This window comes from Dama dama, chromosome 16, assembly GCF_033118175.1.
Source record: "Dama dama isolate Ldn47 chromosome 16, ASM3311817v1, whole genome shotgun sequence".
NCBI classification, from domain to species: Eukaryota; Metazoa; Chordata; class Mammalia; order Artiodactyla; family Cervidae; genus Dama; species Dama dama.
Window position 1 is genome coordinate 29,363,633 of NC_083696.1, and position 25,156 is coordinate 29,388,788.

Sequence of the window (25,156 nt, forward strand, 5' to 3'; positions counted from 1 at the left end):
GGCCTCTGTCCCAGATGTCTCCTAGTATCTCCTTGGCCAGGATAGTTATGGTTGTAACTGTACTCCAGTTAAGAGGTATGGGATTACCCTCATAGACTTAGCTGTAATAAGCTGTTTTGGGTAAACCACAAGGATGACTGTACTGGATATAAAAATAATACATTTCCTTTTATCTTAGGAAATTTAGAAAATAACGAGAAGTATAATTAAGCAAATAAAATCACCACACGAAGATAACTATTGTGAACATTGCAGTGTTTAGCTTTTCAGTTTTTTGTTGCATATGAATATATTTGTGTATATAAAATTGCAGTCATCCTGTGTATAGTATTTTATAGTCTTAAATGTAGCCATCTAACAGAAGCATTTTTCCATGTCACTAAATCATGTTCCTCTAAAATGAGACATGAGTTCGTTGGTACTTTTATCCGGCTGTATTACAAATTAGTTAGTTGCTTGTTGAAACTTTAGATAACAGTTTTTTTTCCTGTTGTTTGCAGTGAACATCCTTATATATCACTCATTGTATACATCTCTGGTTATTTCTTTAGGCTCTGTTCCTAGAAGTTGGTTTATAGGTGAAAGGGCGTAAACACTTTCAAAGCTTTTGGCATACTTTTCCTATTATCCTCCAAAAAACTTGTACAAGTTACACTCCCATAAACCTGTATATGAGTGGCTATTTAACTGTATTCTTGCCAGCACTGGGAATTACTTTTTAATTGCTAATTTTATAGGCAAAAATTGGTATTCTTTTGTTTTACTCTGGTTTTATTTTTTTCTGTTTTTTGGATTACCACTGTTATTGAATACTTTTTCATTTAATCAGCAGTCCAGTTATCAGTTAATGAAAGAATAAATATGTGTTTCTTGATGTAATCTTAACATGGCATCATTTTTACTTTTTAATTATGATATACATAAAAGAACATAATGTTAATGGTAAGTGTAAAACTTCATAGAATTTATAACATTCTACTTTATGTTTACTAAAATATTTATTTAATTTATAATATTGTACTAATTTTAAATTAAATAGTTTCTCTGAGCCAATTCTGATTGGGTGAATTATTCCATCATAGTTGTAACCTTCCTGAAGTTCCTAATTACATATAAATTTCACCTTTGATACTGACTAAAAAATAGTTTCTTTTCAAATTCTTTCATATTATTTAGATGTCTGTGACTTTACTCACAGTTCTTTGCTTTGACAATATAGCCATTTTCTTTTTCTTCACTTTCTCTCAGGTATAAAAAAACTTTGTTATAGAGGAGGAATTTTAAAATGTCTTTTTAAGCTTTCCTCCTTACATCTTAGATTCTTTTTTCTTTTTCTTCTTTTTATGTATGGGTGTGTTTGTGTAGGAGTAATCTCAGAGCTCAAGTAAATGATATTTTCCTGTGTTATTTATTAACAGTTACATATTGTCAACATTTGCTCATTTAATCTACTTTTTGGTTCTAGGTGATTGGTATCATTACCCTTTTCTTTTAAAGAGGTGAAATATTTTGAGCCACACAGCTAATAATGGTAGAGCTAGTTTGGAACCTAGTTTCCTAGTGATGTGTTTGGATTTCACGTTATAAACTGTACTGTGTTTGGTCTTACACATTAAAAGAGACTGAAATGAAGTTTTCAAGTTATCTTGAGAAATTTACAGTTTAGTTAAATTTGGTTCTCACTCTCAAGTAGACTCTTCTCCCTATTTTTTGCAACTAGAAAAATAAAAGGCCTCAAATATAATTTAATATAACCGTTAAGAACCATAGCACTTTTACAAGTCATTTTTGTTGTAAACTAGTGTTTATACAACCCATGACTTGATAGCAGACCAAACCATCTTATATTACCATATTTTGAATGTAGCAGGAACTGGCTTAGCAAAATTTTGAAACCTCTGATTCTAATACTTGTGGTATAGTAAAACAAGCAACTCTGTGGCTTTCAGGTTTGTGTGGTGCAGCTTGTCCAAGGCACTAATGCTTATTCTTACTGTTGACTCCCTCGGTTTCAGGAGTGCTTTTGCTGACAGGCATTTAAATTCACCAGGAGAGATTATTTCTACCTAGTGGAGAACTCTTGGAGGAAGATATCATCATTGTTTTGTTAGAAATGCCGTGACTAATGATAGTAGCTAACATTTTTCGAGTGCTTACAATGTGCCAGGCACAAGTCTAAGTGCTTTCTAGATAGTAATACATTTTATTATTCACAGTAATTCCTAGGTTTTCCCCATTTAAAGATGCAGAAACTAAGACATGAGGAGGTTAAATAATTTCCCAAGGTCACAGGGCAAAGTGAGAACTCAAACCTTGGCAGTCTACCTCTAGAGGCAGCCTCCTTAATTACTCTGTTCTACTGACATTTATTAGATTAAGAGAAAGAGGGTAGACTCATAAGTAGCTATTCATGTTTTTGGAAAAAGTTAACCTTATTTCTAGTGGCAGCTCAAAATAATTAAGCTATTCAGTTCAGTTCAGTCACTCAGTTGTGTCCGACTCTTTGCAACCCCTTGGACTGCAACACGCCAGGCTTCCCTGTCCATCACCAACTCCCAGAGCTTGCTCAAACTCATGTCCACTGAGTCGGTGATGCCATCCAACCATCTCATCCTCTGTCGTCCCTTTCTCCGCCTGCCTTCAATCTTTCCCAGCACCAGGGTCTTCTTTAATGAGTCTGTTCTTCGCATTAGGTGGCCAGAGTATTGGAGCTTTAGCATCAGTCCTTCCAATGAATATTCAGGCCTGATTTCCTTTAGGATGGACTGGTTGGATCTCTTGCAGTCCCAGGGACTCTCAAGAGTTGTCTCCAACACCACAGTTCAAAAGCATCAATTCTTCAGCACTCAGCTTTCTTTATGGTCCAACTCTCACATCCATACATGACTACTGGAAAAAACCATAGCTTTGACTAGATGGACCTTTGTTGGCAAAGGAATGTCTCTGCTTTTTAATATGCTCTCTAGGTTTGTCATAGCTTTTCTTCCAAGGAACAAGTGTCTTTTAATTTCATGGCTGTAATCACCATCTGCAGTGATTTAAGACAAGATGGTAGAGTAGCTATTGCCATTCATTAATTTCTTAACTCATAAAAATGAGTTGTTTTATATCTAATATTACTGTGGAACCCAGTGAATACTTAGATAAACTTGCACTTCCAGTAAATAGTTTTCTAGAAAGATAGTGTTTAAAACAAAATGTAAAGAGTGGGTTCAGAATCAGTGTGACAGTCACAGAATGATTGAGTGATCTTGTTAATGCTCTATAATAAATATTGCAGACCAAGCCTTATTGACGGTGTACTCTGTGCTTTACAACTGTATCTTCCAGAAATGGTAGGCTAAATAATTTCTAATTGCCCAGGCTGGCTGTAAGCAGAATTGGTATTTGACACCTTCTCGTTTCACCCATCGTGGATTGAGACCTTCGTCTGTTCTTCCTTTCCCTGTTACAGCATGCTCCTCCTGAGACATTGATGTTAATGTTTAAGAGTATGTTTCATCTTCTCAGGGTATTTGCATTTAATAAAAACTCAAAGGCCATGCTGCAGAATTACTTCCACTATTTGCCTCATTCCTTGATGAGGCTCAGGAGATTTCTTAATATCATCATCTCTCTTCCAGCAGTCTATTTTGCTGTCAAGTCTAGACCTCAAGAAGGAGGCAATGAACAGGGAGAACAGTAGGTGGAGAAAAGCCTAAATGAGATGGGAAGGCATATGTGTAGATCATGGGTGGGAAAAGCAAGGGATCCCAGAGAACTCACGGAAGCAGGAAAGAATAATGCTCCATTTGGAAATGAGGCAAGTATGGAAAGTTGAAGATATTCAGGACAGATAGTTCAAAAATGAAGAAATTTCTCCTGACTGAGTATAATACAGTGAAACAAGAATATAGACATGTGATAGAGTTAAGATTCTGCAATAAAAATGCATATAATATAATATTATGCATTTAATTTTTTATGAATTATCTTTTGAATTATTCCTGGTTCACAATTGATTAAAACAATGTAAACATTTTATAAAAATTTTGAAATTATTAAATATAAAAGTAAAATTTTATGTGAATTGCCACTGTTAAGGAGAATAAGAGGTGGTGGTGATATTTTTGGTGAGTGCCTTCAGAAATGTTATCAGTGCTCATCTTTTGAATGATCTCTTTGTTTTGCTGTGTAAAAGCTTTTTCATTTGATGGAGTCCCAGTTATTTTTGCTTTGGTTTCCTTTGCCTGAGGAGATATATTAAAAAATACATATTCCTGAAGACCACTGTCTGTTTTCTTCTAGGAGTTTTATGATTTCAGATCTTACATTTAAGGCTTTAATCCATTTAGAGTTGATTTTTGTATATAATGTGAGAGTAATCTAGTTTGATTCTTTTGCATGTAGATGTCCAGTTTTCCCAACATTATTTATTAATGAGGGTGTTTTTTCCCATTGTATTGTTTTACTTCTTTTGTTGTAGATTAATTGACCATATAAGTATGGGTTCACTTCTGAACTCTGTTTTTTGTTCCATTGATCTGTGTATCTGTTTTTGTCCCAATACCATACTCCTTTGATTATTGTAGATTTGTAGTATAGTTTGAAATCAGAGTATGTTATTCCTCCAGCTTTATTGTTCTTTCTCAAATTTGTTTTGTGCTATTTAAAGTCTTTTTGTTTCTACCCAAATTTTGGAATTATTTGTTTCAGTATTAAGATGCCATTGGTGTTTTGAAAGGAATTGCATTGAATCTGTATTCCTTTTGTAGTATGGTCATTTTAACAATATTCTTTAATCCATGAACATGGTATATCTTTCCATTTCTTTGTACCATCTTCAATTTCTTTCAACAGTGTCTTATAATTTTTCACACAGGTCTTTTACTTCTTGGTTAGATTTAATCCTTGGTATTTTATTCTTTCTGATGTAATTGTAAGTGGGATTGTTCCCTCTTCTTCCCCTCCCTGCCCCCATCCCCACCACTGCCAGGCATTTTATTTGTAGGTATTACATCCCTCAAGAAAAAAAATGGAAGGATTTTCCTTCCTGTGTGTTTACATTTTGCTTTTTCATGGTTCATGATGCCAGCTGAAGTTGTCAGTACAAAGAAACCAAACTGATGGGATGGGAGCAGGTTATTCTGTTATTTTTCTAGATGTTAATCTGGGGCTGATCAGGCCACACTTATGTAGCCTGCCTGTGAGGTTTGCAACAATTTTCCCAACTCTGTGATAATCTATGATTTCAAATTAACCAATGTAACCATGCTTCATCATCACAGTTAGAAACCTGGTGATGACTTTGGAGCACAGCCTAATAAGCACCTGGCATTTGCCTCTCTTTTCAGCATTGTTGATACTCTTGAGAGCATCAGCCAGGACATTCATGCTTTTTCACTCTCTTTTACCCTCATCAAGAGTCTTTTTAGGTTCCTCTTTGCTTTCTGCCATTAGAGTGGTATCATCTGCATTTCTGAGGTTGTTGATATTTCTCCCAGCAGTGTTGATTCAAGTTTGTGAGTCATCCAGCCTGGCTTTTAGCTTGACGTACTCTGCATAGAAGTTAAATAAACAGGGTGGCAATAGACAGCCTTGACGTACTCCCTTCCCAGTTTTGAACCAGTCCGTTGTTCCATGCCTGGTTCTAACTGTTGCTTCTTTCCCTGCAAACAGGTTTCTCAGGAGGCAGGTAAGGTGGTCTGATATTCATTCCCATCTTTTTAAAAATTTTCCAGTTTTTTGCAGTCTACACAGTCAAAAGCTTTAGCATAGTCAATGGAGCAGAAGTAGATGTTTCTTTGGAATTCCTTTGCTATTTTTAATGATCCAACGGATGTTGGCAAGTTGATCTCTGGTTCCTCTGCCTTTTCTGAATCCAGCTTGTACATCTGGAAGTTCTTGGTTCATGTACTGTTGAAGCCTAGCTTGAAGGATTTTGACCATTACCTTGCTAGCATGTGAAATAAGTGCAATTGTGTGGTATTTGGAACATTCTTTGGCGTTGCCTTTCTTTGGGATTGGAATGAAAATTGACCTTTTTGAGTCCTGTGGCCGCTGCTGAGTTTTCCAAATTTGCTGGCACATTGAGTGCAGCACTTAGCAGCAGCATCTTTTAGGATTTGAAATAGCTTAGCTGGGACTCCATCACCTCTACTAGCTTTGTTCATGGTAATGCTTCCTAAGGCCAAAGGTCACAATAATGCTTCTTAAGCTAGTGAAAATTTTCAAGATTTTTACCCATAGTTATTAAGCAAATAGACTCATACTTTTTCTTTGATTTTTTTTTTATTTTTTATTTTAACCAGATAGATATGGTTAAACTTTTTGAGCATTGTCAGACCAAATACAATTCTTGTGGTATGACAGGGAAGGATCAGTAGATCAGTAGCACATTACTAGCCCTTAGGCTGGGCACATACATACCTACATAATTAACCTGTTACTTGAGATCACCTTGCCTCTAAACGAGTGGTCTTGAAGATGAGTTAGAGGAAGGTAAAAAGATAAGACTTCTTGTGACAGGGAGAGGAACATCTGTTAGAGAAAGGGTTTAAAGAAAAGCTGGCTCATGGAATTAATGCCAGAGGGCATGTGCTGCTGTAGAATATCCTGTAGTCTAAGTTGGATGAATAAACAAACGAAGCAACAAAAAAAACCTTCATATTTTACATGTGAGAGGCGCTCTCCCTTATGAGATTCTTAGTTGACATTGGAAATACATAGTATCTTGAGGGTAGAGTAAGGGGGAGACAATAAAAAGCTTTTGTATTTTAATTTCCTGGTGGTTGAGGAATCACATAGTAGACTTTGAAGCAGATAATACCTCATAGTATAACCAACACAAATTATCCTCTATGTCTGGAGGAAGCAAGCATCTGGCTGTCTGAATTTATGAAATTGTAATTCAGGGAACTGATTAATTTTACTATATAAGGTGTGAGGGCTGCAGCTGCTGCCAGATAATAGTTGAGATCCATTTTTTTTGCCTTTTTCACTCTACTCCTGCTATTTCTGAGCCTTATTCTTTGAGTGTCTAGAGTAGATCTGAGTTTTGTTGAGCCAAAATTGCTCCTGTCACCATGGCCTTTAAAAAAGACTCTTTTATTTTATTAGAGAGGAGTTTTAGGTTCTTAGAAAAATTGAGTGGAAAGTATAGACTTACCATATATTTTGTTCCCCTACATATGCACAACCTCCTCCATTATCAACATCCTTGCCACATTAACTGTACATTTGTTATAGTTAATGAACCTTCACTGACATATCATAATCATCCAAAGTCCATCATTTACTTTAGGGTTCACTCTTGGTATGGTACATTCTATGGGGTTAGAAAAATGTATAGTGACATATATCCACCATTAGAGTATGATGCAGAGTGGTTTCACTGTCCTAAAAATTCTTTGTATCCTGCCTATTCATCCTCCCCTCTTCTCAACCCCTGTCAGCCTTTTGTTTTTTTTTAAATTACCCAAGGAGCCAGTTCTGTTATAATTCCACTGCTCTGTAAAACTGTTGCACTGTACTTTGATCACAGTTAGTTCAGAGGATTTTTTTCTTTTGTAAGTACTGCTGATATCTTCTTTTTATTCCTTTCCTCGAAGTAATGGCAGGTCAGTGACCAGGTTGTATAACAGAGAAGGTTTTTCGTTTCCTGAGATTTCCCTGATAGTCTGCTAATTGAAGATACTTCTGGATATTAAATGATAAAACCCGATAATACAGCCCTAAGTAGTAAAGCTTTGCTGTAAACTCATAGAGCTAGAAGGAAATTTTAGGCTCCTGCTCTCTGATTCCAGGTTGTGGTCATCTCTTCCAAAAGCTCAAATACAGAAATGACGCAATTCTACTGAGTATCCTTAACTAAAAGAGCTATATAACTCTTGATTACCATAATGCACATGCTGATCATTTCCTCTTTGCTCTACATGCCTTTGAAGAATCTGCACAGACTTTAGTACCTGTCAAACACCAGTCTTTGTGGGATGAGCAGCTGACTCAGTAGAAAACAATTTAGAGACTTTGTTGAATGCATTGAGCCAACTAAATTTTCTCCCTGAGAATATGGACCCTGAGGTTCTGAGTTAATTAGATGATGATGAATCCTTTGACTGAAGGATCATATGGACTTGTGACTTGGTTCTGAACTACACTTATCTCACACGCTAGTAAAGTAATGCTCAAAATTCTCCAAGCCAGGCTTTAGCAATACGTGAACCATGAACTTCCAGATGTTCAAGCTGGTGTTATAAAAGGCAGAGGAACCAGAGATCAAATTGCCAACATCCGCTGGATCATCGAACAAGCAAGAGAGTTCCAGAAAAACATCTATTTCTGCTTTATTGACTATGCCAAAGCCTTTGACTGTGTGGGTCACAATAAACTGGAAAATTCTGAAGAGATGGGAATACCAGACCACCTGACCTGCCTCTTGAGAAACCTGTATGCAGGTCAGGAAGCAACAGTTAGAACTGGTCATGGACCAACAGACTGGTTCCAAATAGGAAAAGGAGTGCATCAAGGCTGTATATTGTCACCCTGACTGTTTAACTTATATGCAGAGTACATCATGAGAAATGCTGGGCCAGAGGAAGCACACGCTGGAATCAAGATTGCTGGGAGAAATATCAATAACCTCAGATATGGAGATGACACCACCCTTATGGCCGAAAGTGAAGAGGAACTAAAAAGCCTCTTGATGAAAGTGAAAGAGGAGAGTGAAAAAGTTGGCTTAAAGCTCAACATTCAGAAAACTAAGATCATGGCATCTGGTCCCATCTCTTCATGGCAAATAGATGGGGAAACAGTGAAATCAGTCAGAGACTTTATTCTTCTGGGTTCCAAAATCACTGCAGATGGTGACTGCAGCCATGAAATTAAAAGACGCTTACTTCTTGGAAGGAAAATTATGACCAACCTAGACAGCATATTAAAAAGCAGAGAGGTTACTTTGCCAACAAAGGTCCATCTAGTCAAGGCTATGGTTTTTCCAGTAGTCATGTATGGATGTGAGTGTTGGACTATAAAGAAAGCTGAGTGCGGAAGAATTGATGCTTTTGAACTGTGGTGTTGGAGAAGACTCTTGAGAGTCCCTTGGACAGCAAGAAGATCCAACCAGTCCATCCTAAAGGAGATCAGTCCTGGGTGTTCATTGGAAGGACTGATGTTGAAGCTGAAACTCCAGTACTTTGGCCACCTGATGTGAAGAACTGACTCGTTTGACAAGACTCTGATGCTGGGAAAGATTGAGGGCAGGAGGAGAAGGGGACAACAGAGGATGAGATGGTGGGATGGCATCACTGACTCGATGGACATGAGTTTGAGTGAACTCCAGGAGTTGGTGACGGACAGGGAGGCCTGATGTGCTGCAGTTCATGGGGTTGCAAAGAATCGGACACAACTGAGCGACTGAACTGAACTGAACTGACATGGTAAAAGCCATGTGCAAGTCGGAGCGAACAAGAGAGCAGGGGAAGCTAGTCTATAGTGAGAACCTGTAGAGTGGAACAGAGAAATGCAGACCCATGAGAGATGGTGGTGGGAGCTTCTAGTTTCATTTCCCATTTGGTTCATCTAAACTCCATTTTCTTTTCTTGGATATCCATGAGATCTTTTGTAGCTTTTCTGTAATGTGTTCCCTCCCACCCATTTGACTTGAGCTTGTTGTGTGAATTTTTTTTCTACAGCTGAGATACTGCTAGTAGAATCTCATATAAGAGAGTCTTTAAGACCCCTTGAGTTGAGTCTTATAAGGTCTTATTATAAGATCTTAAGAAAGGTCTTATTATTAGTGAGAATAAGTGTATATCAGGTAACCTTTAGCCTATTAATGTTTTCTTCACCTCTAGGTATTTGATAATTCATTTACGTGTGTGTGCTCAGTCGCTCAGTTGTGTCTAATTCTTTGTGGCCCCGAAGACTGTAGCCCACCAGTCTCCTCTGTCTGTGGAGTTCTCCAGGCAAGAATACTGGAGTGGGTAGCCATTCCCTTCTCCAGGGAATCTTCCTAACCCAGAAATCAAACCTGGTCTCCTGCATTGCAGGCAGATTCTTTACTGTCTGAGCCACGAGAAAGACCTTCTCTTTCCTTTTCTAGGCTAAAGAATGTCTATACAATTTCGTCTTTTCTCAAAAGAGAAAAAAAAAGTTTTGTTGTTTTCTCACTCTTTATTCATCACATTTTTCTTCAGTTCTTTCATAAAACCTTGGGTAGAATACTAGGGAGTTGGTGCTAGGAGACCTGGATTCTGTTCTTGCTGGGACTCCAACCAGATGGATGGTCTAAGGAAGGTACTTCATTCCTCATGCCCCCTGTTACTACTTCAATGACGTGAAAGGGCTGGGCCAAGTCACTGATTTCCAACCAATAACTCTTGCTTTCCTTGAAAATAATAGTAACAGGTTCCAGAGATTAGGATGTGGACATGTATTTTAGATGGGGGAGTAGCATCTAGCTTACTGTAGATGAGATGGCATGTTTGAACCATTTTTTAAACTTTTTGTTCCATATTCTTGATAAGACATTGATGAAGAGGGCCAAGAAATCAATCTACCTACCAGGTGGCATTTATCATACTATAGATGAAATAAATATATCTTAATGTATCTTATATAAGATATATTAAATATAAGATATTTTATAAGATATATTTAAGATATATTTAATATATCTTAATATAATATAATATAAATATAAGATATATTTAATATATCTTATTCTATATTTATAGAAATATAATTCATTTCTATAAACGCAGTCACTAAGTGAAAAGCCAGTGAAGAAAAAGCTATCTCTCTTAACTTTAATGGGAAAATTTATGATGTGTTTCAACCTAACCTAAGATACCCAAACATTTTCCACAAATAGACAAATATAACATTGAGCAATGAAAGCATTTGCATATAAGAAGTAAATAAAATTTTGAAAATAACTACAGTTTATACATAAAATATAATGATGCTTTGTTGTCTCAATAAATAAGAAAGAGGTGGCTTGATAGGCTGTGGGAATTGATGGAAGAGGGAAGGAGCCATTCTTTGCAAGATGGGAGAGAGTCAGGTGATGAATTTTTAGACATGTATTCAATATCAGTAGTGCTTAGTGATAATTTCTTTTTTCCTTTGGGACTTTGACAGAAGAAACTTCTGTTTGTGGACACCTTTGACATTAAAGAAGAAGTATTTTTTGGTACAAAAAAATAGCAAGATATAATTTTACAATTCATATACCTCCTTGCATTAATTGCCTGAGGCTGCTATAACAAACAATTGCCAATTTAGAGACTGAAAGCAGAAGAAAGGTATTATTTTATGGTTCTGGAGGCCAGAAGTCTGAAATCTGGCAGGACTGCTTTCCTTCTGGGGATGCTGGAGGAGAATCTGGTCCTGGCTTCTGGTGATCGCCGGCGAAAGCACTTCTGAGCTTGTGGCTACATTGCTCCGATCTCTGCCTACCTGTCTCCTCCTCTGTGCGTCTGCCTCATACTCCCCCCCTTTCTCATAAGGATACATCTGATTTCTTTTATGGCTTACCTTGGTAATCCATTATAAGTACTTCCTTTCAAGATTCTTAATCATATTATTTGCCATACAAAGTGTATATGAATTCACTCCTTCAAAGTATTAATTGCAGGTCCCAAGGAGACCATACATTTGAGGGGGCGATCATTTAGCCTACCATGTATGTGGTGACATGTTTGAATAATTTTAAAAATCTTTTCGTTCTGTCATATTCTTGACAAGAAACTGCTGTGTTGAGTGAATTAATGAGTATTCTTTATCTGAAATTATAATGTCGATATGTTGCCTTTGGTGATTTATGTAGTATGGTATGAAGTGAAAAGATCATGTAATGAGGAGATAAAACGGAGTAATTTTCCAAAAAGTGGTCTGTCTTTTTAAGAGCCCTCATGGCAAGGAGCCATCACCTGAAACCTGTGTTTGCCTACCACACTTAATCGTAAGGCTGGCTTCTATGTCATAGTGAGATAGCTCCGAGCTGCAGCTGGAACTCTTATTTCCTTCTTCACATCTGACAAGGAGAGAGTCTGTTCTCAGAAACTCCTGGGTGAGTTATTGAGTGTTCTAGCATGGGTGAGGGAGTGACATTTTGGACCAGACAATCGCTGGTCTTGGGGGACCGTCCTGTGTATTATAGGAAGTTCAGTAGCATCCGTGGCCTCTCTCCACTGGATGTCAGCAGCACGCTCCTCTAGTTGTGACAACCAAGAATGCCTGCAAACATCAGAGGTCCTCTGTGGGTCACGGTTGCCCCTGGTCAAGAACCACTGCTTAACCCAATCAGAGCTCATTGTTGTCTCATCGAAATCTGCTGGCTAAGAAATTTTAGGTTCCTGTTAAGAAGGAGGAATGTAGAAAATAAGTGTTGGAGAGGTAACTGCAAATGTTCACTACATTCGAAATTCTAATGAGGGCCAAAACTGGGTCAAACCTAGCAGACCTACTAAACTTTTTCTAGGCCCCTGTTGGTATATTGTTGTCCAGCTCTTTGTTGTGTCTGACTCTTTGCAACCCTATGGACTGTAGCCCACCAGCCTCCTCTGTCCGTGGGATTTTCCAGGCAAGGATATTGGAGTGAGTTCCCATTCCCTTCTCCAGGGAATCTTCCCAACCCATGGATTGAACCTGCATCTCCAGCATTGGCAGGTGGATTCTTTACCCCTGAGCCACCTGGGAAGCCCCCCTGTTGTCTAACATTATTTTTTAATAATATCTATTTTATATTGGACAAATAAAACCCAATATTATGTCTTTTTTCCCCTCAATTCTATGGGCCTGTGAATCACATGTTGGTTTTTTTGTTTTTTTTTCTGCTTTATTTCTGTCAACTAGTTGGTTGCTCTTTATCTTAGAATTTGCCTCTTTCTTGTATAACTTTCTTCTTTTCCAGGAAGTCTCTCTCTCCTGAGGTTTTCACATTCAGTTGGATTTACCTTTCCTATGACACTGCCCTGGTTTCCCATTGGTACAGGGCTTTAACAAGCACACCATACAGTGTAAACTGAACTTAGAATAGCCATGTATAAACACTAGAGAACTATGATCGAAATTTTTCTAAAGTATCCTCTTTTATTCTACGAAGCAATTGAAATAGAATAAAGACATATTTATTGCTTTGAAATTTTCAATGATTTCCACATTAACAAATTTGTACTTTTACAGGCATCAGATGACCGGCATTTTGGGGCTATGTGTTATTTCTTCTGTGATTGCGCCATGTAGAGGATCCCCTCTATTTTCATGTGAGTACTCTGGCTATGATGTAAACCCTGACTAGTAACTGATGACAGAATGCACGACATGATTGGGAGTAAACATGAGTTGCTGCTTTTTCATCACAATTAAGGTATGGTAGAGGTTATGCATACAATGGCTCATAAAAGGGTATCCCCATCAGACCAATAAAAAGTAACAAGACTACATGACATATAAGCTAGAATTTATGTGAGTTGTTCAAGCGAGTCTGGGTCAAGGATTTTGTAATTGGCAGTAACTGAGAGCTTCATGAAAACCTGAGGGGCTACAGAAAGAACGCTGTGTTTGCCATGGCTTTTGCTTTATTCTGTATGTATACAGCATAGCAGAAACAATCTGCCTTACTATGATATTAGTTACACACCCCCCCAAACTGTCCTTCCCTGTGTATTTTCTTCTTTATTTTACTAGCAGCTCATTTGGCCTCCAGCTTTGCTGGTCTAGAACTTCTGTGTTCATTTTAAGCTCCTTGGGGGAAGGGGGGCTACTGTAATCATCTTCAAATGAGTTTGAAAAAAAGCACAATTCCCCAATCTTAGTATTGTGCCTTGTGTGTTTTAAAATTTGACTGAATTACTTGACATATATATCCTTTCTAGACTCATTAGAACCCATAGGTTGCCCCCTTGAGTTTTCTCTGCTTCTTGGAAAACAGATGGGGGGAGAGATCTAGACATAGAGTATTCACTGAGATAACTGAAGCTGAATAGGAGGGAAAGAGGATACTGATGGTAGCAAGACTCATTTTACTATGTTTATTAAAGCAAAAATGAGGGGAACGATTCCTTTTTCAGGAGGTCTTGGCAAGGACCCTAGTTTTAAACAAGAAAGAGACAGAGCCAGTTATATTGAAATGATTTGAAGTCCATCCCTCCACAGTCATGTTTTTCTGAAGCCAAGGTAAACAGTTGGTTAGAGGTGGGTATAGAGCTAGCCATTTTTCAATAAATGGATGAATTATCCCTTGGAACTATTTCAGTAGGTGGTGCTCTTGTGCCATAATATAACAAATTTTTAGAAAATTTCTGAGACCCTGTGGCTAGTTCTAGAGCCATTGTCCCTCTTGATCCCCTTGAGTGACTACCAGGTATACCACTTGGATAGCATGATGTGGGTGATTTTAGTGAGAGTTTTTCTATTTGGAAATAAGGCAAATTCAGGTCTCTTACCTTCTTTAGCTTGCTTGAGCTCTGCTTTCCAGGGGAACCTAAATGAGAGGTTTGCTAACCTTTATGAAAAATTGATGACTCTTGTTCAGTCGCTCAGTCGTGCCTGGCTCTTTGTGACCCCATGGGCTGCAGCATGCCAGGCTTCTCTGTCCTTCACAATCTCCTGGAGTTTGCTCAAATTCATGTCCATTGAGTCGGTGATGCCATCCAACCATCTCATCCTCTGTTGTCCTCTTCTCCTCTTGCCTTCAGTGTTTCCTAGCATTAGGGTCTTTTTCCAATGAGTAAGCTCTTTGCATCAGGTGGCCAAAGTACTGGAGCTTTAGCTTCAGCATCAGTCCTTCCAATGAAAATTCAGGGTTGATTTCCTTTAGGATTGACTAGTTGGGTCTCCTTGCAGTCCAGCGGACATTCAAGAGTCTTCTCCAGCACCACAGTTTGAAGGCATCAGTTCTTTGCCTTTTTTATTGTCCTGCTGTCACATCCATACAGGACTACTGGAAAAACCATAACTTTGACTATACTAACCTTTGTAGGCAAAGTGATTAGTCTAGTCTTTATCTAAACAATTATGATATGTGTTATGTATTACCAGTTTTCTGCGACCATTTGTTCTATTAGAAATCATCTGTGATCCTCCAGATGACTTCAGATAACATCTATTATCTGAAGATATTATCCTCCAGATAACATCTGTTATCCAGATAACTCAGGCTTTCATTCTTGTTTCTTTATGCTTTCAGACAAGATGCAATGGAATGAAATAGTATGTTGTAAAGAAATTTGTAAGTGGTGAAGGAACAAAGACGAGAAACATCAAGTTCAGGTAGCAGCTGATAATAGCTAGAGCTGACATTGAACCCTGTTGGCATCAGCTCCTTGTCTCAATTCTTTGGCTGTATGTATAATGAGTCCATTGGTCTGAAGTTGGTTGTGATACCATGATGAACAAGACATCCAAAGAAGTCCATATTAGGTGCTGCTGGCAGAAACATGGTGGGCAAGGAAGAGAAATTAAAATCCAGACTACATATTATTCCAGGGTGGACAAATCTCTGGTTGCTAGAAGCTTTTAGAAGCATTTAAGGTTCTGCTTTTTCAGGATGTTTTTTGTCTCTAAAATGAAAGACAGTCACCTCACTTTGTATCCACCAACTGTTAAGAAAGAGGCAAAATGCTCATGGGACTTTTGCATCCGCATGAGTGTGCTGATCTGAGCTGCTTAATTCCGCATTGTCCTGCAGGCTCTCAGGCCTCAGTGAATTCAGCTGCAGCTCTGGCGGCTTGCCTCTTGAGCCTTGTGATCCAGCAGATCCAGTGATGTTCTGGATGCTTTCTGGTAGCTTTTGAGATTTTCTTGTTACAACTAATATTTTAGTCTGTGTGGGTTTTAAAAATTGATTTATTTACCTGCTTGTTGTTATTATTTAAGTTGGAGTATAATTGTTTTACAATGTCATGTTAGTTCCTGCTGTACCATATCGTGAATTAACTATTAGTATACATATATCACCTCCCCCATAGGCCTCCCTCCATCCCACCTTTCTAGGTCATCACAGAGGACAGAGCTGAGCTCCTTATATATCTATAATTATTGGAATTGTCTTTTTCAGTATTTAGAATGTACTGTTAATCTAAGAACTCGTCTATTTCTTGAATATTTCTTGCTTTTATCTCTTTAAATATTGCTTCTCTTCCATTCTCTTCACTTTTTCTTTTTTGGTGTGACACCGTCTAGATGTTTGTGGAACTAACCTTTATGTTTCTTAACTTCTTTCTCATAATTTTTGATTTTCTTTCTGGGCTGCATTCTGAGTGAATTTCATAGTATTGTCTTCAACTTTTCTAGCTCTTTAGTTTTGCCTAAAATATCTTGTGTACTGCGTTTTTAATTTTAATGACTGTATTCCTCACTTATATAATTTTCAATTGATTCTTTTTTAATCATCTATTGTTTTAACTCAGAGTTTGTGCTTTATAATTTCTTATTTTTAATTAGCTTTTTAACACCTTAAATACAATTATTTTGATTTTTAATTGAAGTATAATTTACTTACAATGTTGTATTAGTTTCAGGTGTGTAACATAGTGATTTGATTTTTTTTTACATTACAAAATAAACACCACAGTAAGTCTGGTTACCATCTGTTACATACAGAATTATTACAGTATTACTGACTATATTCACTATGCTGTATATTATATTCCCATGACTTATTTATTTTATAAATGGAAGTTGGTAGTTCCTCTTAATCCCATTTACCTATTTTTCCCTTTCTACTTACTCACCTCTCCTCTGGCAACTCCTAGTTTTTTTCTGTGTTTCTATGAGTCTTTTTCTGTTTTGTTATATTTGTTCATTTGCGGTGTTTTTGTTGTTGTTGTTCAGTTACTTAGTCGTGTCTGACTCTTTGCAACCCCTGAACTGCAGCATACCAGCCTTCCCTATTCTTCACTGTTTCTCTGAATTTGCTCAGACTCATGTCCATTGAGTCAGTGTTGCCATCCAACCATCTCAACCTCTGTCGCCCCCTTCTCCTCTTGCCTCAACCTTTCCCAGCATCAGGATCTTTTTCAATGAGTCCACTCTTCATATCAGGGGGCCAAAGTATTGGAGCTTCAGCTTCAGCGTCAGTCCTTCCAATGAATATTCAGGATTGGTTTCCTTTAGGATTGACTGGTTTGGTCTTGCAGTCCAAGGGACTCTCAAGAGTCTTTTCTAGCACCACAGTTCAAAAGCATTAATTCTTCAGTGCTCAGCCTTCTTTATGGTCCAGCTCACATCTGTACATGACTATTGGAAAAACCATAACTTTGGCTATACAGACCTTTTACGACTCCACATGTAAATGAAATTTTATGTTATTTGTCTTTTTCTATCTAACTGATTTCATTTAGCATAATATCTTCTATTAATAGATCCACCCATGTTGTTTCAAATGGCAAGGTTTCATACTTTTTTATGGCTGAGTAATATTACGTTGTGTGTGTGTCTACATCTGTGCTTGTCCATTGTGTGTATGTGTCTGTATGTGTCTCACATCTTTACTCATTTATGTATTAATGGACTTCTGGGTTGCTTCCATATTCGACTATTATAAACAGTGCTGCAGTGAACTCTGGTTTGCATATATCTTGTTCAATTAGTGGGGGGTTTTTTGGATAAATACCCAGAAGGGTTATTGCTGGGCCATATGGTAATTTTATTTTTAATTTTCTGAGAAACTTCCATACTCTTTTCCATAGTGGCTGTACCAATTTACATTCCCACCAACTATATACTAGGGTTCCTTTTTCTCCACATCCTCACCAATATTTATTCTTTGTTATCTTTTTAATGATAATCATTCTGACAGGTTTTGATTTGCATTTCTCTGATGATGAATGATATTGAGTATATTTTCATGTGCCTGTTGACTGTCTCTATGTCTTCTCTGGAAAAATGTCTTCACGTTCTTTTATTTTTTTAATTGGGTTTTTAAAAAAAAAATTGAGCTGTATGAGTTTCTTATATGTTTTGTTTATTAACCCCTTACTGGATATATCATTTGCAAATGTCTTCTCCATTCAGTTGGTTGCCTTTTTGTTTTGTTGATAGTTTCCTTTGCTGTGTAAAAGCTTTTTAGTTTGATGTGGTCTCATTTGTTTATTTTTGCTTTTTGTTGCCCTTGCCTGAGGAGACAGATCAAAAAAAAAATTCCTAGAAACCGATGTCAAAGAGCTTACTGCTTGCTTTCTTCTAAGAGTTTTATGGTTTCAGGTCTTAAATTTAAGTCTTTAATTCAGCTAAATATACTTATTTTGTTGGACTATTTTATAATATTCATTTCATCTGAAATGAATTAGTGGTTTGATGGCTGATTTTGTTAGTTGCCTTTATTGGGATTAGATTTCCTTATATACTTTAGAACTTTGGTTGAATGGCATGTTTTGAATGCAGCATATTTTTTAATTGCTTTCATTCATTCATTTTCTGCCTCTCTTTCTCCCTCTCTGCTTAGTCTTCCTTGTTTAAAGCAATTTATAGTTGTCTCTGGGGCTTTTATGAAGCCCTAGTCCAGAATTGCATTGGTGTTTCAGTTACTTGGACAATCACAGGCTGCTTCATTGAGTTCCTCATCTCTGGCTGGTCTATGTTCTCCCTCCTCCCTAGGCCACAGCTCCATATGAGATAACCAATCTTCTTTCAGGAATGGAGGAGCCTTCCTCCAGTTTCACCTCCAACCCTGCCTCAGGTAGGATGCTAGGTCTGACTCTGTCCTTTGTGGGTTATGGTTAGTTTGAGCAAACTCCGGGAGATAGTGAAGGACAAGGAAGCCTGGCATGCTGCTGTCCATGGGATCACAGAGTTGGACTCAACTGAGCAACTGAACAACCACCACCAAATTTTGTAGGTTTCATGCTTCCAGTTACAGTGCTTGTTTTTGGATCCTGAGCTTAGGAGGCTAAAGGCTTTAACTCTGAGGATTTACTCCACTCTGTTTCTACCTCATATCTATTAGACAGAAATTTTTATATTGTTTTTGAACTTGCTTGCATCCTCTTGGTTTTCTTTTCTTGTTTCCTCTCTCTTTGCTGTGTTTGGAGTAGAGGGGATCTATCAAAGAGTGAATTTACATGTCATCTTAACTGGAGGTCACATGGGCTGAAGGTTTGAAGGAAACAAAGTGAGATATTGGTTTTACATAGTACTAAAAGATAACCACAAAAATGCTTTTCTGTTTGAGTTCAGTGACCCACAGCATACAATCATTTAAACTCCTCCTTCAGAGGCTTGCAGCCCCAAAAAGATGAGTGGGATTAAGCAGGTGGGATTTATTAGGATACCATGGTTCTCTACAAGGTTTTCACATTTTATTTTTTATTTTGATGGTAATTTTAAGAATTCAGTTGTTTCCAAACACCTGAATGCCCACAGTTCTAACTAAATAGTGTCTTAAGACATCAGAGCCTGCTGTTGTGTTTGTCTTGGTGTCAAGTAGCACTACTTTTAGATGCTGAAAACCGAACAGAGGTGAAAATGTAAATAATATGTGTGAATGAGAGAGTGAGTGATTGCTGTTTCTTGCTGGCTGGGGTGCCCCTTTTTGATGCTGTCTGCAGCATTCCATGTTTTCTTCTCTCCCAGCCCTTCCCAGAAAGGATTATGTTTTATCTGTTTGTAGTTCATGATTTCCTCATTAGCCATGGGTTGCTTGAGAGGAAATGGGAATGCTGCCATCTTTTTATTTGCAGTGTTTTTAGAGTTCCTGTCATATGGTAGTTTTCCAATATGTGGAATTTTTTATTTGTTTTTGTTTGTTTAGTAATAAATTATGAGTAGAACCAAGGATGGAAAGAGGCAGAAATAACTTGGAGCCAAGTTACTAATGACAAAGGCAAGAAGATTTTAATATTTTAACATCTAATGTGCTCCTCAGCCCGTTTTTCTTCCTGTCTCACTGAAAGCTCACAGTCTTACTGTCAGTTAAGTGAACTGAGGACAAGAATGCAATGAAAGTTAAGTCACCACTATTTCTAACAGAATGTATGTGGGAAGACTGATATTTCTCAAGTCCCAGTGATAGGTCCTTGCTGCTCTGATGGAAAACAAGGTCAGGGGTTTCTATCTGAGCAGCTTCAAAGGCAAGCAGTCCTAAAGGGGTGTTTCTATTTGGAGGCCAGATCCAGAGAGTAGCTCGTTTTCCCACGTGGCTTGGGGCATGGATGGGAGAATGGAGCTCAATAACCCCCCAGAAAGTTATCTGCTAGGTTAAATTTCCTTAATTCTTTGCAAAACTGAGTGAAGAGTATGTACACTCTGCACCTGGATTGCAGTTGCCTCCTCTGATTTCTTTGGTCCAGGTTTTGTTTGTGATTGGGGTTTGTTTGAAATTATCTGCAAATTTCAGGTCTGTGTTTTTGATTAGAGTGTCTCAGAGACAAAACACTCCTGACTCAACAGAGAAAAAGCCAGCTCCTCCTAGTGGAATTTTTCTTAAAACCTCATTGTTTTAACAGGAAAAAGTGTATCATTTGTTTCTTTCATAAGCACTTTATGGGAGCAAGAATATTTTATTGTGAAATTTCTTAAAGAAAGCTACAAATACATGGACAAATTTATCAATGCTGCTTAAAAAGTAAATTGAGACTATTGGTATCAGGGTTTTAGTAAGGAAGAGGAAGAATATTGACAAGTTTAAGCATAGTTGAGCATAAATTTCTTAACTTTATATTTGATTATATTTAATGACGGTTTTAAGGAGTTAGATAAGGCCACTGTACCCCTAGTTAGTGACATTGACTGGAGGCTAGATATTTGTGTCTTTTCCGTCTTCCATAAACACTGTTTTCTAGCCTTCTGTCTGTAAATCTCTGTGCAGTGCTTATTTCATGGGAGAGGTGACTTTGGTTGATTCATACTCAGGGAAAATGGGGGAAAAAAAAACCAGTGCTTTTTATCAGGTTGCCACTGAGTAGGTTATGGTCTATATTTGGCAAATGTAGATTTACCTCTCCTACTTGGAGATTGTGCAGACCAGATGAAAGTAATTTCATAATTTCAAAACATTTTGGCCACCCTGACAGGTCTATAATACGCAGCCATTTTTGATACTATGAGATTTATAGCGAGCTTCATTTTAAAAGTTGACAATATGGGAACTGCATGTCTTTCTGTCAGCCCCAAAGCCAGCATTTTATCTGGGTCTCTCCTCTACGGCAGCCTTAGTGGATTTGTGTGTGTACTTATTTATTCACACATTTGTTCAACAAATATTTATTGAACTTCTACTGTATGCCAGTTACATACATAGCCTTGGTTTTCAGAATGTGTTCAGCAAACTAGGTTCTGAGGAGATGTGCCAGTGAGGACACATTTGACTGTAAGAAAACCCAATGAAAGGTGGTTAAACCCTAAGGAAAATTCCAAGGTTGGCTACTCCATTCCCTTAGCTGTGCCAGTGAGGGGACCCAGGTCCACCTTTCTGCTTTACTGTTTGCAGCACGTTAGGTTACTTACTCCTTGAATCCCTAGGTAGCTACTGCTGTTGTGTCACGTAAAGATTGCAGTGTATAATACAGGAAAAAGTGACTTTATCCACTAATGTTCTCCAGTGGAAGCTCAGTTCTTATTGTCCAGAGTTGTATAACAGTGCCCATTCCTATAGTTAGTTGGAAGGCAAATGGAAATACCATGACTGGAATACACCAGCCATTCTTAAAATGTGATGTTGGGTATCTCTGAGAACTTTCAGAAGACTGATAAGGGCAAAACTATTTTTCATAGTAGTGCTAAAACATCATTTGTGTTTCTTACTCCAATTTTCTCACTAGTCTACAGTAGAGTTGTTAAGAGTTGTTGATTTATGGTGATGTCATTGCTCTGGCAGCTAGTGGAGTATATTCTTGAGTTTTAAATTTTTCTTAGTTTTAATTTCTAATGTGGTAAATATTGATATATCTCAAATAAATAAGAGTTGTTGTCAGTAATGCCCTCAGTGATGTGTATGACTATAAAGGGGAGTCTGAGAACAAAATGTTGAGATCCACTGGTCTCATTAATCAAGATTCACCCCTGGCGAGAAGATAATAGCAAATGAAACAACTGACAAAGGATTAATTTCCTAAATATGCAAGCAGCTCATATAAGTAAATACTGGAAAAACAGACAACCCAATCAAAAAGTGAGAAAAAGACCTAAACAGACATTTCTCCAAAGAAGACATACAGATGGCTAATAGACACATGAAAAGATGCTCAAGCATTGCTCATTATTATTGAAATACAAATCAAAACTACAATGAGGTATCACCTCATACTGGTCAGAATGGCCATCATCAAAATGTCTACAAACAACAAATGCTGTTGAGAAGGTGTAGAGAAAAGGGAAGGCTCTTGCACTGTTGGTGGGAATGTAAATTTACAAGGCCACTGTGGAGGACAGTATACGCTGTGTTTAGTCACTCAGTCATGTTTGACTCCGTGACCCCCCACACTGCAGCCCACCAGGCGCCTCTCCATGGGGATTCTCCAGGCAGGCATAGTGGAGTGGGTTGCCATGCCCTCCTCCAGGGGATCTTTCCAACTCAGGGATCAAACCCAGGTCTCCTGTATTGTAGGCACATTCTTTACCCATCTAGGTCACCAGAGAAGCCTAAGAATATTGGAATGGGTAGCTTATCCCTTCTCATGGGAACTTCCTGATCTAGGAATCGAACTGGGGTCTCCTGCATTGCAGGTGGCTTCTTTGCCAGCTGAGCTACCAGGAAAGCCCAGAAGACAGTATGGAGACTCCTTAAAAAATTAGGAATAAAACCACCATATGACCCAGCAATCCCGCTATTAGGCATATACCCTGAGGAAATCAAAATTGAAGAAGACACATGTATCCCACTGTTCATCACAGCTCTAATTGCAATAACTAGGACATGGAAGCAACCTAGATGTCCATTGACTAATGAATGGATAAAGAAGCTATGGTACATATATATAGTGGAATATTACTCAATCATAAGAAGGAGTGCATTTGAGTCAGTTCTAATGAGGTGGATGAACCTAGAGCCTATAATACAGAGTCAAGTATGTCTAAAAAAGAAAAACAAATATCATATACTGACACATATATATGGAATCTAGAAAGATGGTACTGATGAAATTATTTTCAGGGCAGCAGTGGAGACACACACAGAGAATAGACCTATGGATATGGGGGAGGAGGGTTGGGGAGGAAGGAGAGGGTGGCATGTGTGGAGAGAGTAACATGGAAACTTACATTACCATATGTAAAATAGACAGCCAACGGGAATTTGCTGTGTGGCCCAGGGACCTGGAACTGGAGGGAACTTCCTGGAGGAAGTGGGATGGGGTGGGAGGTGGGAGGGAGGTTCACGTGGGAGGGACCTGTGTATACCTATGGCTGATTCATGTTGATGTTTGGCAGCAACCAACACAATTCTGTAAAGCAATTATCCATCAACTAAAAATATAAAAGATTCACCCCTGGTATTTGGGAAGATCCCAGCCTTCCCCGAGACTCAGTAGCTATGAGATTTCTGGACAAAACTGATTCTCTTAGCAAAGAAGCAGTAGAGGGGTTAGGGCTACTGGATGGGCAACCAGCAGTGTTTATGGAATTATCCTGAGGGAGGGGGCTTTGGTGGGAGGGCATGACTGGGACGCAGGATGTGCTCCAGGTCCTACCTCAGCTTTGACTGGAGTCACTGCTGGTCTATTTTTTTTTTTTTTAAATTGTGGTAAAATATACAAACCATAAAATTTATCATTTTAGCCATTTTTAAAAAGTGTACAGTTCGGCAGCCCTGAATTACATTCTTGTTGTTGGGCAGCCATCACCACCATTCATCTCTAGAATATTTTCGTCTTCCCATCCGAAACTGTTTACCCATTAAACAGTAAATCCCTGCCTTCTCCATTTCTCTGAGCCCCCGACAGCCACCATTCTATTTTCTGCCTCTATGAGTTTGACAGCTCTGTAAGTATCTCCTATTAGTGAGATCATATAGTACTTGTCCTTTTGTGTCTGGCTTATTCCTCCTAACATAATGTTAGCACGATATGGATTCAGGGTTCATCCATATACGTATCAGAAACTCCTTCCTTTTTATGATTGAATGATATTTCACTGTATGTATTTATATATTTAGTTTATCCATCCAACTTTGGTGAATATTTGGGTGGTTTATACCTTTTGGCTATTGGGTATGCTGCTATGAGTATGAGGAAAAAATTATCAGTTTGAGTCTCTACTTTCTATTATTTTGGGTATGTATATAGAAGTGGATCAGATGGTAATTCAGTGTCTGATTTTTTAAAAGGAACCGCCATACCATTTTTACACAGCAATACTATTTTGCATTTCCACTAGCAGTTGAGGTTTCAGTTTCTCCCCATTCTCACCAGCACTTGCTATTTTTTGTTTTTTTAGTGATAGCCAGCCTAAGGGGTATAAAGTAATATCTCATGGTGGTTTTGATTTGCCTTTACCTAATGATTAGTGATGTTGAGCTTTTAAAAAAGTTTTTTTTTTTCAATTTTATTCAAGTATAGTTGATTTACAATGTCGTGTTAATTTCTGCAATACAGCAACACGATTCAGTTATACATGCACACACATGTACACATACATATATATTTATTCTTTTTCATATTCTATTCCATTGTGGTTTATCACAGTATACTGAATATAGTTACCTGCCCTATATGGTAGGACCTTGTTGTTTATACATTCTGTATGTAACAGTTTATATCTGTTAATCCTTAACTCCCAATACACCCCTCCTCCACTTCCTCTCCGCCTAAGCTCTAGGATGTCTCTAGATGGAACTGCCATATGAGATGTGAAAATGTCATTCAGTAGCAATGCTAATTGAGGGCCAGAATATCACAGGTTAGATTATAGATTGTGTATTTTTTCACTCTGAAACTTAATAACTTAGGAGAGGAAAATAATGTCACATAATATTAAACAAGAGGCTGAAGTTGCTCACGTCTCTAGTGATCACTGGTCCTAGCACTGTGGTAGACTCAACATCCAGTGCATGCCTGCCTGTGGCTCCTTGACTTTGGGGCTGCATAAATACTCAGGTGTTAACATGCAACTTTAGGAGCCTACGTTGCTTTCTGAAAGATAATTTGAGAACCACTGTTTTAGGGCAGTCTCTTGCCAGGTTCTTAACACTTCTTGATTACTACATTAAGGGAAATGTTTTTATTTTTAATGAATTAGG

At 38.0% G+C, this 25,156-nt stretch overlaps 1 protein-coding gene and 1 pseudogene across 7 annotated transcripts in view; one reads left to right on the forward strand and one right to left on the reverse strand.

Annotated features, from left to right (window-relative positions):
• The window catches only part of FANCC (FA complementation group C), a 309,507-nt gene that overhangs the window by 71,412 nt on the left and 212,939 nt on the right, over positions 1 to 25,156 (forward strand). For all 7 annotated transcript variants that reach the window (XM_061163684.1, XM_061163682.1, XM_061163683.1 and 4 more), the window contains one exon: positions 13,168 to 13,247. The gene's annotated coding sequence lies outside the window, so the exon portion shown is untranslated. The remainder of the gene's footprint in view (positions 1 to 13,167; positions 13,248 to 25,156) is intronic.
• Positions 4,899 to 5,373, reverse strand: LOC133071346 (small ribosomal subunit protein uS8-like; annotated as a pseudogene).